Below are 17,154 nucleotides of genomic sequence, written 5' to 3' on the forward strand. Positions count from 1 at the left end.
ACCTAAGGACATCACACACATCCATGCCCGAGGCAGGATTCGAACCTGCGACCGTAGCGGTCGCGCGGTTCCAGACTGTAGCGCCTAGAACCGTTCATGCCAGTTGTAACGGCTGCTGAGTGTGGCATGCTGGTCTCTTGCAACACATGACCATACATTTTCAGTGGGTAAAAGATCTGGAGAATGAGCTGAGTATGGCAGTGATAGAGGTAGGTAAGGGCAATCGTGGCAAGGTGCGGTTGTGCGTTATCTTGTTGAAATATAACTTCACAGAGCACAGTCACCGCCATCAACATGTCAGAAATGTAACGGCTGCTGTTCACATTACAGGCGAAGCTAACTAGAGGCCACCGTTTTGTGTACCCAGCAGCATGTCATACCATCACAACAAATGCTGGGCCGTATGAAGATGACAAATGCGATCAGGCATGATTCATCCTTCTCGGAGCCTCTGTACACACATACATCCACCGCAATACTGTCTGTACACAGAGCCGGGCCCAGTCATAAAAATGTGGTACTTAGTCCAAGGCTGTCGCTGGATGCACCACTGTCTCTATGCTGCCTCGTCAAGGGAAGTCGCAACAATGATCGATGCGCTGACAAGCCGTGGGCCTCAGGGTTTTAGTGGGGTAACCGATTGTTTTCAACAACCGTTTGGCCAGTCGACTGTTTTTCCCAAACATGTTTTTCTTTTCAATCGAAAGAAGCAGCCGAATGAAATTTGTCTGGAGCCACATCAATACACGTTTGAATGGTTTCACTTACTGTGAGACAAACGGCTGACCTAAGTATCTGCCAGTTTCCTAGATAGCAGATACTGATCGTAGTGGCACAGGGGGTCTCTGGACTCGCATTCTGGAGGGCTGCAGTTTTCAATACCCCATCCGACTATCATGAATTAGGTTTATCATGCTTCCTCTCACTTGCATAAGGCAAATACATCGATGGCTTCTTCGGTAAGGAAACGACTGATTTCGTCACACTTTCTTTTCCCCGACCTGTAATTCTGCTACGTCTCTAATGACCTCTTCGTCGACGTCGCTTTCGGCTCTTCATCTACATCTATATCCACATCTACATCATACATCATACTCCACTTGGCACTTGTGCGAGTAACTGACCCCCCCCCCCCCCCGCCCCTTCCCTGATCCACTCCCGACTGGCGCATGGGAAGAATGATGTCGGTGATCCACTGCATTATCGCAAATTTCGCGAATTTACTCGTCGTGCCCATTTCACGAGATGTGAGTGGGTGTTGTTCGACTCTTCCCGGAAAGTGCTGTCTCGAAATTTCAGCAGTAAACATACAAGCGAGGTACTCTGCCTCTCTCGTAGCGTTGCCACTGTCAATCATCTCTGAAACGCTCTCGCGCTGTCAAAACGATACCGTAAGGAAACGCGCCGCTCATCGTTCGATCTTCTCTATCCTTTCTATCGGTCGTATTCGATAAGGACCCCAGACCGATGAGCAATACTCAAGAATCGGTCGAACGAGCACCTTGTAAGCCACTTCCTTCATGAATGGGTTACATTTTCTTAATTCTTCCTATGAATCTTAGTCTAACATCTGCTTTTCCTACAATTTGCTTTATGTGGTCATTGTACTTAAGGTCTCTCTGTATTGTTACCCCTAGATATTTTACGGTAGATACTGTTTCCAACAATTGGTCACCAATAGCGTAGTAATATTGTTATGCCTGCCACAGACGGCCCCTGCCAGTCAGACTACACTCAAGGCACCTCTGTGTACCATATAACATCACAAGCACTTGCAGGCGCAACCAAGAGGAAAACAATTATTAAAAACAAACAGAACTTGCTAGAGACTAATGCGAATCTGTTTCTGCAGAGGTAGCCTCACAGATACAAGGGAATGTTGGAGTACTCCGCCGGGCTCCTCCGGCTTTATAAGGCCAGCGCAGCAGCAGTACAGCCAGTTCGTCGCCGAGCTAGGACCAGCTCCGACGGACCTCACCGACGCTCTTGATGAATGGTTGTCTACAAGTTATTTGTTTTTGTGTGTATAGAGTGATTGTTCAAGAAGTGTAGTTCAGTGTTAATTAACGACATTATACTGAGTGTTCTACAATACTGAGTATTCTCCAAATATAGTAGGGGATTTCATTTCCTACGTATGTGTAATATGTTACATTTGTTTGCTTTCAGGATCAGCTGCTTGAGACTACACCATTCCATCACTCTTCTGTGGGTCAAGCCGGCCGGTGTGACCGAGCGGTTCTAGGCGCTTCAGTCTGGAACTGCACGACCGCTACAGTCGCAGGTTCGAATCCTGCTTCGGGCATGGATGTGTATCATGTTCTTAGGTTAGTTAGGTTTAAGTAGTTCTAAGTTCTAGGGGACTGATGACCTCAGATGTTGTCCCATAGTGCTCAGAGCCTTTCGAACCATTTTTTCAGTAGTTTTACAACTCTACGCTGGAGTAACGTTCTGGAGGAAAAGGATTAAAACTCCAATCCCACATTTCTAGTGTAGGCCTTTTGTGGTTACCAGAATACGGTGGTAAATCAAATATAAATGGAATTTTTCTTCCTGATAGTCTACGGTTGGTGCCAACGACCTTGCCGCAGTGGTAACACCGGTTTCCGTCAGATCACCGAAGTTAAGCGCTGTCGGGCCGGGCTACCACTTGGATGGGTAACCATCCGATCTGCCGAGCGCTGTTGGCAAGCGCGGTGCACTGCCACTTGATTGAGAAGTAGCGGCTCTGGTCTCGGAAACTGACATACAGCCTGGAGAGCCGTGTGCTGACCACATGTGCCTCCATATCCGCATCCAATGACGCCTGTGCGCTGTGGATGACGTGGCGGCCGTCGAGAAAGTCATAACCCCCCCCCCTCCCCCTCTCTGTTCCCTTCGCGGATCGCACGAGGGAATAACGACTGTCTGAACGCATCAGTACGAGCTCTAATTTCCCCTATCCTTGAAAGGTGATCCTTGCGTGATTTGAAAATTGGTGGTAATAATACATGCTCTACATCCTGGGCGAAGATCGGATTTCGGAATTTAGTGAGCAGCCCCTTCCGTTTAGCGCGTCGTATATCTGCAAGTGTATCCCACTTCAAACTTTCTATGAGATTTGTAACGCTCCCGCGATGGCTAAATGTACCAGTCACGAATCTTGCTGTTCTTCTTTGGACCTTTTCAATCTCTTGAATGAGACCCAACTGGTAAAGGTCCCATACAGGCGAACAATACTCTAAGACTGGACGAACTATAGTATTGTAAGCAATTTGCTTTGTTGAAGGACTGCATCGCTTCAGGATTCTACCAATAAACCGCAATCTAGAGTTCGCCTTGCCCGTTACTTGTGTAATGTGATCATTCCACTTGCGATCATTTTGAATAGTCACACCCAGATACTTGACGGATCTTACCGCTTACAAACACTGGGCATTTATTTTGTACTCGCACGTTAATGGGGATTTTCGCCTTGTTATACGCAGTAGGTTACACTTACCAATATTGAGAGATAACTGCTAGTCATAACACCACGCATTCACGTTCTGCAAATCCTCATTGATTTGTTCACAACTTTTGTGTGATACTACTTTCCTGTAGACTACAGCATCATCGTCAAACAATCTAATGCCGTTGTCAATACTATCAACCACATCGTTTTGTAAAAGGTAAAATGCAGCGAACCTATTACGCTGCCCTGGGGAACACCTGAAGTTACGCTTGTCTCTGTTGAAGTCACTCCATTCAGGACGACATAGTGCTCCCTGCCTGTTAGAAAACTTTCTATACACTCGCATATGTCATCGGATAGACCGAAAGAGCGCACTTTTTGGAGCAAGCGACAGTGCGGAACTGAGTCGAACGCCTTTCGAAAGTCGAGAAATATGGCATCAACCTGGGAGCCGGTATCTAGAGCCTGTTGTATATCATGCACAAAGAGGGCCAGCTGTGTCTCGCATGACCGCTGTTTCCAAAAACCATGCTGATTTCTGCAGACGAGCTTCTCAGAGTCTAGAAAGGTTATTATGTCTGAACACAAAATATGTTCGATGATTCTACAACAAATCGATGTCAGTGAAATTGGCCGGTTAATTATGTGCATACGATTTTCTACCCTTTTTATAGATGGCTATGACCTGGGCCTTCTTCCAGTCCCGTGGACATTTCTGCAGTTCCAATGATCTCTGATAGATGATGGATAAGAATGGTGCTATATTTGTAGCATGTAGTTGTTGTTGTGGTCTTCAGTCCCGAGACTGGTTTGATGCAGCTCTCCATGCTACTCTATCCTATGCAAGCTTCTTCACCTCCCAGTACCTACTGCAACCTACATCCTTCTGAATCTGCTTAGTGTATTCATCTCTTGGTCTCCCTCTACGATTTTTACCCTCCAAGCTGCCCTCCATTACTAAATTGGTGATCCCTTGATGCCTCAGAACATGTCCTGCCAACCGATCCCTTCTTCTAGTCAAGTTGTGCCACAAACTTCTCTTCTCCCGAATCCTATTCAATACCTCCCCATTAGTTATGTGATTTACCCATCTAATCTTCAGCATTCTTCTGTAGCACCACATTTCGAAAGCTTCTATTCTCTTCTTGTCCAAACTATTTATCGTCCATGTTTCACTTCCATACATGGCTACACTCCATACAAATACTTTCAGAAATGACTTCCTGACACTTAAATCTATACTCGATGTTAACAAATTTCTCTTCTTCAGAAACGCTTCCCTTGCCATTGCCAGTCTACATTTTATATCCTCTCTACTTCGACCATCATCAGTTATTTTGCTCTCCAAATAGCAAAACTCCTTTACTACTTTAAGTGCCACATTTCCTAATCTAATTCCCTCAGCATCACCTGACTTGATTCGACTATATTCCATTATCCTCGTTTTGCTTTTGTTGATGTTCATCTTATATCCTTCTTTCAAGACACTATCCATTCCGTTCAACTGCTCTTCCAAGTCCTTTGCTGTCTCTGGCAAAATTACAATGTCATCGGCAAATCTCAAAGTTTTTATTTATTCTCCATGGATTTTAATACCTACTCCGAATTTGTCTTTTGTTTCCTTCACTACTTGCTCAATATACAGATTGAATAACATCGGGGAGAGGTTACAACCATGTCTCACTCCCTTCCCAACCACTGCTTCCCTTTCTTGTCCCTCGACTCATATAACTGCCATCTGGTTTCTGTACAAATTGTAAATATGTAAATAGCCTTTCGCTCCCTGTATTTTACCCCTGCCACCTTCAGAATTTGAAAGAGAGTATTCCAGTCAACACTGTCAAAAGCTTTCTCTAAGTCTACAAATGCTAGAAACGTAGGTTTGCCTTTCCTTATTCTAGGTTCTAAGATAAGTCGTAGGGTCAGTATTGCCTCACGTGTTCCAATATTTCTACGGAATCCAAGCTGATCTTCTACTAGTTTTTCCATTCGTCTGTAAAGAATTCGTGTTAGTATTTTGCAGCTGTGACTTTTTAAACTGATTGTTCGGTAATTTTCACATCTTTCAACACCTGCTTTCTTTGGGATTGGAATTATTATGTTCTTCTTGAAGTCTGAGGGTATTTCGCCTGTCTCATACATCTTGCTCACCAGATGGTAGAGTTTTGTCCGGACTGGCTGTCCCAAGGCTGTCAGTAGTTCTAATGGAATGTTGTCTACTCTGGGGGCCTTGTTTCGACTCAGGTCTTTCAGTGCACTGTCAAACTCTTCACGCAATATCATATCTCCCATTTCATCTTTATCTACATCCTCTTCCATTTCCATAATATGATCCTCAAGTACATCACCCTTGTACAGACCCTCTATATATTCCTTCCACCTTTCTGCTTTCCCTTCTTTGCTTAGAACTGGGTTTCCATCTGAGCTCTTCATATTCATACAAGTGGTTCTCTTTTCTCCAAAGGTCTCTTTAATTTTCCTGTAGGCTGTATCTATCTTATCTCTAGTGAGATAAGCCTCTACGTCTTTACATTTGTCCTCTAGCCATCCCAGCTTAGCTATTTTTCACTTCCTGTCGATCTCATTTTTGAGACGTTTGTATTCCTTTCGCCTGCTTCATTTACTGCATTTTTATATTTTCTCCTTTCATCAATTAAATTAAATATTTCTTTTGTTACCCAAGGATTTCTACTAGCCCTCGTCTTTTTACCTACTTGATCCCCTGCTGCCTTCACTACTTCATCCCTCAAAGCTACCCATTCTTCTTCTACTGTATTTCTTTCCCCCATTCCTGTCAATTGTTCCCTTATGATCTCCCTGAAACTCTGTACAACCTCTAGTTTAGTCAGTTTATACAGGTCCCATCTCCTTAAATTCCAAACCGTTTTGCAGTTTCTTCCATTTTAATCTACAGTTCATAACCAATAGATTGTGGTCAGAGTCCACATCTGTCCCTGGAAATGTCTTACAATTTAAAACCTGGTTCCTAAATCTCTGTCTTAACATTATATAATCTATCTGAAACCTGTCAGTATCTCCAGGCTTCTTACATGTATACAACCTTCTTTCATGATTCTTTAACCAAGTGTTAGCTATGATTAAGTTATGCTCTGTGCAAAATTCTACCAGGCGGCTTCCTCTTTCATTTCTTAGCCCCAATCCATATTCACCTACTACGTTTCCTTCTCTCCCCTTTCCTACTACCGGATTCCAGTCACCCATGACTATTAAATTTTCGTCTCCCTTCACTACCTGAATAATTTCTTTTATCTCATCATACATTTCTTCAATTTCTTTGTCATCCGCAGAGCTAGTTGGCATATAAACATGTACTACTGTAGTAGGCGTGGGCTTCGTGTCTATCTTGGCCGCAATAATGCGTTCACTATGCTGTTTGTAGTAGCTTACCCGCACTTCTACTTTTTTTATTCATTATTAAACCTACTCCTGCATTACTCCTATATACACTAAACTCTATGTCAGCCATCCTTGCGTTTGTTCGATGAATGAAAGGGGGAATGGTGCTGCACTCCTCTACCGTAAACGAGTTTTTGAAAGCTAGGTTTCGAATTCGGCCTTCTGTTTATCATCATCCGTTACATTACCCGTACTGTCAGCAAGAGAAGGTATTGAATTATTTGTAGCGTTCATAGATTTTACGCACGACGAACATTTTTTGGGGTTATTTTTGGAATCTGCAGATAAAATATTGCTTTCAAAAAGAATCTCTCATTGACCTTTTGGTTGCCTTAGCGAGTTTTGGGATTACAGTTACGTCTCTTTCAGAGCTAGTGTCTATCAAAGCACAGAGACAGCTCTGTAATTTCTCACAGAGACTCTGTAGTCCGTTTCGCTGAGATTTTGTTGTATTAGAATTTACAGTCAATTTGAGCAACATCGTTTTCGTCCCTCTTTACTTCACATCACTCAAAACACACAATAAGATTTTAATAACATTTCTTTGCGTGAAAGGTTAACTTTCGTCACCTGTTGGTGACATTAGAAAGGCCATGAGGCGACGATTTCTCCATTATCAAAAACATGCATCAACAGTGGATGATATACAGTACGTGCCTGTAGAATGAGGTTATTGGGTACCTCCTAATCACGTGTAGGATCTCCTTTTCCCCGGCGTAGTGCAGTAACTCTACATGGCATGCACTCAACAAGTCGCAGAAATATTGAGTCATGCTGTCTATATAGCCGTCCATAACTGCGAGAGTGTTGCCGGTAGAAGATTTTATGCACGAACTGACCCCTCGGCTATGTCCCATTGATGTTCGGTGGGACTCACGGCAGATGATTGGCTGGTCACATCATTCGCTCGAATTCTCCGAAATGTTCCTCAAACCAATCGCGAACAACTGTGACCCAGTGACATGGCACATAGTCATCCATAAAAATTGCATCGTTGTTTGAGAACATGAAATCCATGAATGGCTGAAAATGGTCTTAAAGTAGCCGAACATAACCTAAGACCCAGTTTATTCCATGTGAACACAGCTCACGTCATTATGGAGCCACCACCAGCTTGCACACTGACTTGTTCACATCTTGTGCACATGACTTCGTGGAGCCTGTGCCACACTCAAACCCTACCATCAGCTCTTACCAGCCAAAATCTGAAGTCATCTGAAGAGGCCATCGTTTTCCAGGAGTGTTAGGTCCAACCGAGCCTAAGAGAGATGCTACAGGTGATGTCGTGCTGACAGCAAAGGGCCTCGGGTTGCTCTTCTGCTGCCATAGCCCATTAACGTCAAATTTCGCCACAATATCCTAGCGGATACGTTCTTCCTACGTCCCACATTAATTCTGCAGTTATTTCAAACAGTGTTGCTTGTCTGTTAGCACTGACAACTATAAGCTGCTCTCGGTCGTCAAGTGAAGGCCGTCGGCCACTATGTTGTCCGTTGCGAGAGGTAATGCCTGAAATGTGGAATTCTCGGCATACTCTTGACACTGTATATCTCGGAATATTGAAGTCCCCCAACGATTTCCGAAATGTAATTTCCTATGTGTCTAGCTCTAACTATCTATCCGCGTTCAGAGTCTCCTAATTCCCGTAGTGCGGCCACGATCACGTTGGAAACCTTTCCACTTGAATCCCTTGAGTGGAAATGGTAGTTCCGCCAGTAAACTGCCCTTTTATACCTTCACTTGCCTCGAGATGGCTCAAATGGTTCAAATGGCTCTGAGCGCTATGGGACTTATCATCTGAGGTCATCAGTCCCCTAGTCTTAGAACTACTTAAACCTAACTAATCTAAGGACATCACACACATCCATGCCCGAGGCAGGATTCGAACCTGCTACCGTAGCGGTCGCGCGGTTCCAGACTGTAGCGCCTAGAACCCCTCGGCCACTCCGGCCGGCCGAGATGACTGGGTGTTTGTGTTGTCCTCCTCATTTCATCATCATTCATGAAAGTGGCGAGATTGGGCTGAACAAAGATTGGGAATTTGTATGGGTGCTGTTAACCACGCAGTTGAGCGCCCCACAAACCAAACATCATCATCATTATCATATTTTATACCTCGTGTACGCGGTACTACCGCCACCTATCACTTCAGTGTGTACAGGAAATACGATGGAATCTGCATTACGGGACGTCCCGTTTGCTCACTTCTGTACGATCTAGAATATAGTATTGATTCATGAACATTAAATAAACTCAACTTCATAACTGAAAGAAACGTTACACCTTCTTGTTATATGATCTGCGAGCTGGTCTAGTTTTTGTGTAGTGTAAAATACTGACACAGGGGCTTAGGTACATACGCGTTTGCCTTATTTTATCTGGCGTAAGTTTTGGCAATAATGTGAGCGCTACGAGGGTTACCTAAAAGAAATAAAAGCTATATGTCTCCCGTAAAAACCGGAGAGTAATAAAGTTACGACACAAAAATCACAGGACAGTGATTGTGAAGAGCTGCCAGTCTGTCTCAGTAATTTGTTAATGTACAACATGGGCAAATATTAATGGATTTTTAAACGGAGACTATTGTGAATACACATTCGAAGGAAATCAGTGCAGTCTATATAGAAAGGTGCTCACATTCTCAGGGGGAGGCAGGTCACTACGGTAAGGCCTACAAATGATAAATGATACAGAATACCCGGTACAAGAGGAGAATGAATGATTTTAATTCAGAAGCAGAGGGATAACAAAAGAACGAAAACCTTTTGAGAAATGTCATAGGTCAAATACTACTTCAATTTCTCTAGCAGAACGACATTTTGGCGTTAAAACATTTTTCCCGAACAAAGCAAATAGAAAATGCCTTCAACGAGGACAATATTTAATTAAATCTGAAACGAATATGGTAACTGAAACGTATATGACAGTCCTAAATTAATTCATTATTGCAAGCTATCACAGCGAAGAGAAAAAGACAGATATAAATGAACTTATGTAATCGAAAATTAGAAATTTTGTCTATGAAATGTAATTTAAAAATGCGGAGTATGTTGTATTAATTGAGGCTATAAGTTCAGGCCTTCCTAAATAGAAAATTGTACACAGCTGAAAGGGCGAATTAATTATAAAAAATGTTTAAAGAAACCTCCAAAGGTGGTGAGAAGAAGACAAATGGAAAGACCATCTCGAATGGAAGAAGGCAGCTATCAAAGGGAAGGTGAAAGTTTCACACAAATGGATATAAGAACGCGATAAAATATGCGGATTTAACAAAACTGTTCGGAAATGCCTTCAACGCTATTTAACGAAGTAGAATGAAAATTTAACTAGAAAAATAGAGAGTGATGAATTTTATGATAGACATATATCACATCTGATTATTGAAGATGGCACAGTAACTAGCAACTGATTTGAAGATTTCTTTAAATGTTTGTGTAGCAGAGGTGGTGATTAAAAAAATACTTTTTTAATAATGAAAATAATAGAATTTCTGAAATAGCTGCAAGGACATTCGAGACATGGAGGAAGAGATGGTCTTTTGGAGGAAATAATTAAAAATGCTAAGAAAATTTATATAAAAGGCACATTAAAAGTTGTTTATTGAATGTCTGTGAAGGAAGACAATTGCCCACTACTGGATCAATACTGTATTTGCTCCACTTAAAACGAAAAGATAGGCAAGACATAAAACTGTAGAATAACCAGAAATCTTTGAGTAATCACCAGATTTTCAGAAAATTGTCCCTAACCGCACAGAAAAAGTATTAGATTTCAAGCAATCGAAGGAAGAAGTAAACTTTTTAACTGGGTATCCCACAATTGGCCAGTGGTAAGTTGCAAAAATTTTATAGACCTGTCAGATGTCTGTCAAACAGAACGTTTCCTGGGGTTAACAGACTTTGAGAAAGCTTTTGACTTATTTTCAACAGACTCTGTACTAACAGCTCTTGGGAAACGACGCATTATTGAACCTATACTAGTATACTGAAGAATATACGTGCCAATACTACGGCATGCAGCGACTTCATCAGTATGGTGCTAAACTGAGCGGCAAAAACGAAGGAGGTAACGTATAATTGGAAATAGCTGAACCATCACTCTACAGATAACGGTAGTGTTAACTTCTAGAGTAAATAAACTTCGAGGACGAATACTTTAGTAACTGACAGAAAAAGTTCATTTTTCACAGTGTTGAGAATGGCTGTGATGTGGAGTCCGAGTGAGGTACGGTCAAATGGGGGGTGCCCCAGGGATCAGTGTTGGGGCCACTCCTGTTCCTTATTTACATAAATGATATGCCCTCTAGTATTATGGGTAATTCTAAAATACTTCTGTTTGCTGATGACACTAGCTTGATAGTAAAGGATGTTGTGTGCAACACTGGCTCGGTTTCAAAAAAGTGCAGTTCATGACATAAGTTCATGGCTTGAAGAAAATAAACTAACGCCAAATCACAGAAGATTCAGTTTTTACAGTTTCGAACACGCAATTCAACAGAACCTGACGTTTTATTTTAGCAGAATGGGCATATGATTAGTGAAACTGAACAGTTCAAGTTTCTATGTGTTCAGATAGATAGTAAACTGTCGTGGAAAGCCCACGTTCAAGATCTTGTTCAAAGACTTAATGCTGCCATTTTTACTATTCAAACGGTATCTGAAGTAAGTGATCGTTCGACTCGAAAAATAGTCTACATTGCTTATTTCCATTCGCTTATGTCGTATGGTATTATCTTTTGGGGTAACTATTCCCATTCCAAAACGATATTTTTGGCTCAGAAAAGGGCGGTTCGGGCAATAAGTGGTGTAAGTTCACGAACCTCTTGTCGACTCCTGTTCACGAGTGTGGGTATTTTGATATTGGCCTCTCAATATATACATATATTTCTTACTGTCATTTCTGGTTAATAATACTAACTTATTCCCGAGAATAAGCAGCTTTCACTCAGTTAATACTCGGCAGAAAACAAACCTGCATTTGGATCGGACTTCTTAACTCTTGACCAGAAAGGTGTGCAGTATACTGCTGCATCCATTTTCAATAAGCTACCACAAGAATTCAAAAATCTTAGCAGTAATCCACGCGCTTTCAAATGGAAACTGAAGAGTTTCCTCATGGGTCACTCATTCTATTCTGTCGAGGAGTTCCTTGAAAAATTAAGCTGATTTTTGTTGTATTGTTGATTGCGTTTACTTAAACTTATGGTTTGACTTTTCTCGGGTACATAAACATTTTATTTTTATCTATTTTTACTTTTACGTTGTAATTTTATGTACTGACACGTTCCATGACTTTGGAGATTTGCTCCTCAATTTCGTCCTACGGAACTTGACGTGTAAATTAATGGCTCTGAGCACTATGGGACTTAACTTCTGCGGTCATCAGTCCCCTAGAACTTAGAACTACTTAAACCTAACTAGCCTAAGGACATCACACACACCCATGCCCGAGGCAGGATTCGAACCTGCGACTGTAGCGGTCACGCGGTTCCAGACTATAGCGCCTAGAACCGCTCGGCCACCACGGCCGGCTGACGCGTAAATAAAAATAAAAATAAAATATTCAACAATAGTCAAAGTATGTTCACAGTGGGTTCTGGTCCTATGCCAAGCTTAGTTTATCTAATTCGTAGAGCTGGACTAGGAGTGGATATCCGCAGCCATCCCGCGTTCAACTCCTTTTACTGTAAGATAGTACAAAGGTGTGCAAAACTTAAGCACGAAAGTAGCTTTCATGTGAAGTGCCACTGCGCAGTAACATAGCTCGATGAAACTTGGAGTACGTATAGAAAGAACTGATGCAGTATAGTACAGAAGGAACTGAAAGAAATACGCAATGAGAGGAACAGAAATGGCACTTTCATTCAAAGACAATAATTACACTGAATACACAGCGATTTATGATAGTCCCCTGGACATTATAAAAAGCGGTACATGGTTCTTAATAAGGCGTGTGATCACCACGGACAGTGCTACGTGCTCCCATGCTGGCGACAAGTCTAGTAAGAAGATATTATGACAGGACGTTCCATTCCGTCTCCAGTGCGGTTAATAACTGCTGGATTGTCGTTGGTACCTGTGGACGTGCTACAATACATCCCCCACAAGTTTAAGTCGGGAAAGCAGGCAGGCCAGTTCTTTTCCCAAATATCCTTCCTTTCCAAGAACTACATCCACGCATTTCGATGAACTCGCGTATTGTCATCACGCATGAGTTCAATCATCGTTCCATAGGCAACCGGAAACTTTTTCCCGTGGAGGCAGTGACTGTCTTGTCTCGCAGTGGTATAAGTGTATTAATCGTTATGGCGATTTCTTTTGAAGTAGTAAACAGTTTCCAGAATGAAATTTGTACCCTGCAGCGGTGTGTGCACTGATATGAAACTTCCTGGTAGAGTAAAACTGTGAACTGGACCGAGACTCGAACGTGGGACCTCTGCCTTTCGCAGGCAAGTGCTCTACCAACTGAGCTACCCAAGCACAACTCCCGAGTTGTTCTCACAGCTTTAATTCCGCCAGTACCTCGTCTCCTATCTTCCAAACTTCACAGGTCGTGAGTCGTGCTTGGGTAGCTCAGTTGGTAGAGCACTTGCCCGCGAAAGGCAAAGGTCCCGAGCTCGGCCCGGCACACAGTTTTAATCTGCCAGGAAGTTTCATATCAGCGCACACTACGCTGCAGAGTGAAAATTTCGATTTGGAAACATCCCCCAGGCTGTGGCAAAGCCATGTCTCCACAGTATCCTTTCTTCCAGGAGTGCTAGTTCTGCTAGATTCACAGGAGAGCTTCTGTGAAGTTTGGAAGGTAGGAGACGAGGTACTGTAGGGAGGGGTGGTGGGTCGCGCTTTGGTAGCTCAGTTGTAGAGCCCTTGCCTGCAAAAGACAAAGGTTCCGCGTTCGAGTCTCGGTCCGGCACACAGTTTTCAACTGTCAGGAAGTTTCAATAAACAGTTTGCTTACATTTTTAATCTCATTCGTTTTCATTTATACATTGTCCAGTCACATTAACGTGGTTACCGCCCATCTTCGACGTCAGCATGCAATAACCACTCATAGATGGCGGGTGGCAGCACTAGCAGTGGAGGATGTATGAAACATGTCTGGGGAGAGGGGGGGAAGGGGACACCCGGGAACAGTGCAGTCGATGTCATAAAGCGGCAACGGAGAGATTTACGTGACGTCCAAAAGGGCAAGCCTGATAGAATTTCGGAAACGGCTAAGTTTAAAACGGTACGTATACCGCCATGGTTAAAGTACGCTACTGGCCATTGAAATTGCTACACCACGAAGAGATGGGACGACTTCGACTGGTGATTTCTCTAAAAGGTAACTCCGGCATATCAGTATACAAATCGGAGAAAGTGTTGTCTTCGTGGCATATACACTACTGGCCATTAAAATTGCTACATCACGAAGATGACGTGCTACAGACACGAAATTTAAACGACAGAAAGAAGATGCTGTGATATGCAAATGATTACCTTTTCAGAGCATTCACACATGGTTGGCGCCGGTGGCGACACCTATAACGTGTTGACATGAGGAAACTTTCCAACCGATTTCTCATACACAAACAAACAGCAGTTGACCGGCGTTGCCTGGTGAAACGTTGTTGTGATGCCTCGTGTAAGGAGGAGAAATCCGTGCCATCACGTTTCCGACTTTGATAAAGGTCGGATTGTAGCCCATCGCGATTGCGGTTTATCGTATCGCGACATCGCGTTGGTCGAGATCCAATGACTGTTAGCAGAATATGGAATCGGTGGGTTCAGGAGGGTAATACGGAACGCCGTGCTGGGTCCCAACAGCCTCGTATCACTAGCAGTCGAGATGACAGGCGTCTTATCCGCATGGCTGTAACGGATCGTGCAGCCACGTCTAGATCCATGAGTCAACAGATGGGGACGTTTGCAAGACAACAACCATCTGCACGAACAGTTCGACGACGTTTGCAGCAGCGTGGACTATCAGCTCGGAGAGCATAGCTGCGGTTACCTTTGACGGTGCATGACAGACACGAGCCCTCGCGATGGTGTACTCAACGACAAACCTGGGTGCACGAATGGCAAAAAGTAATTTTTCGGATGAATCCACGTTCTGTTTACAGCATCATGATGGTCGCCTCAGTGTTTGGCGACATCGCGGTGAACGCACATTGGAAACGTGAATTCGTCACCGCCATACTGGTGTATCATCCGGCATGATGGTATGGGGTGCCATTGGTTACACGTCTCGATCACCTCTTGTCTACACTGACGGCACTTTTAACAGGGGACGTTACATTTCAGATGTGTTACGATCCGTGGCTCTATCCTGCATTCGATCCCAGCAGGATAATGCACGACTGCATGTTGCAGGTCCTGTACGGGCCTTTCTGGATACAGAAAATGTTCGACTGTTGCCCTGGCCAGCACATTCTCCAGATCTCTCACCAATTGAAAACGTTTGGTCAATGGTGGCCGAGCAACTGGCTCGTCACAATACGCCACTCTTGATGAACTGTGGTATCCTGTTGAAGCTGCATGGGCGGTGTGCCTGTACACGCCATCAAAGCTCGATTTGACTCAATGCCCATGCGTATCAAGACCGTTATTACGGCCAGGGGTGGTTGTTCTTGGTACTGATTTCTCAGGATATATGCACCCAAATTGCGTGAAAATGTAATCACATGTCAGTTATAGTATAATATATTTTTCCAATGAATACCCGTTTATCGTCTGCATTTCTTCTTGGTGTAGCAATTTTGATGGCAGTAGTGTATATCCTGCATGGTGAAACTGCGCTATCCAAAACCGGCGCGGTGGCAACTGTGGTGCACCACGGCACAGATAACAGGGGTGAACAATGGCTACGTAGATGTCTACGGGCGAATGAGACGTAAAACTGTTGAACAGTTGATCACCCACATGCACCAAGAGGCTACCAACAGTTTCTCCTCAACTAACGTTTAACGAATGTTGCTGCGTATAGTCTCTGTGGCAGGCGCCTGGTTCATGCACCCATGCTCACTGCTGTTCGTTGGCAACAAAGGCTGCAAATTGCACGCCATTAACAGGACGTCCACAGAGTGGCGACAGGTGCCATTACGTCTTACGCTCCATTGAACAGATGGCTGTTCGTGTGTACGGCATGAAACATCTGAAAGCGAACACCCTGCGAACAGGAGGGAGCGTTCCGATCTGTTGAATGTTTTCGTGGCATGCCCGAGTGATCTCGTCATTCTGGAAGGCACAATGGATCAACAAAAGTACACTCCTGGAAATTGAAATAAGAACACCGTGAATTCATTGTCCCAGGAAGGGGAAACTTTATTGACACATTCCTGGGGTCAGATACATCACATGATCACACTGACAGAACCACAGACACATAGACACAGGCAACAGAGCATGCACAATGTCGGCACTACTACAGTGTATATCCACCTTTCGCAGCAATGCAGGCTGCTATTCTCCCATGGAGACGATCGTAGAGATGCTGGATGTAGTCCTGTGGAACGGCTTGCCATGCCATTTCCACCTGGCGCCTCAGTTGGACCAGCGTTCGTGCTGGACGTGCAGACCGCGTGAGACGACGCTTCATCCAGGCCCAAACATTCTCAATGGGGGACAGATCCGGAGATCTTGCTGGCCAGGGTAGTTGACTTACACCTTCTAGAGCACGTTGGGTGGCACGGGATACATGCGGACGTGCATTGTCCTGTTGGAACAGCAAGTTCCCTTGCCGGTCTAGGAATGGTAGAACGATGGGTTCGATGACGGTTTGGATGTACCGTGCACTATTCAGTGTCCCCTCGACGATCACCAGTGGTGTACGGCCAGTGTAGGAGATCGCTCCCCACACCATGATGCTGGGTGTTGGCCCTGTGTGCCTCGGTCGTATGCAGTCCTGATTGTGGCGCTCATCTGCACGGCGCCAAACACGCATACGACCATCATTGGCACCGAGGCAGAAGCGACTCTCATCGCTGAAGACGACACGTCTCCATTCGTCCCTCCATTCACGCCTGTCGCGACACCACTGGAGCGGGCTGCACGATGTTGGGGCGTGAGCGGAAGACGGCCTAACGGTGTGCGGGACCGTAGCCCAGCTTCATGGAAACGGTTGCGAATGGTCCTCGCCGATATCCCAGGAGCAACAGTGTCCCTAATTTGCTGGGAAGTGGCGGTGCGGTCCCCTACGGCACTGCGTAGGATCCTACGGTCTTGGCGTGCATCCGTGCGTCGCTGCGGTCCGGTCCCAGGTCGACGGGCACGTGCACCTTCCGCCGACCACTGGCGACAACATCGATGTACTGTGGAGACCTC

At 44.3% G+C, this 17,154-nt stretch overlaps 1 protein-coding gene across 2 annotated transcripts in view; it reads right to left on the reverse strand.

The window, feature by feature from the left end:
* LOC126184548 (paired mesoderm homeobox protein 2-like) overlaps nucleotides 1–17,154 on the reverse strand; it is a 508,494-nt gene that overhangs the window by 168,548 nt on the left and 322,792 nt on the right. The window lies entirely within an intron of this gene.

Source organism: Schistocerca cancellata, chromosome 4, assembly GCF_023864275.1.
Source record: "Schistocerca cancellata isolate TAMUIC-IGC-003103 chromosome 4, iqSchCanc2.1, whole genome shotgun sequence".
Lineage (NCBI taxonomy): Eukaryota > Metazoa > Arthropoda > Insecta > Orthoptera > Acrididae > Schistocerca > Schistocerca cancellata.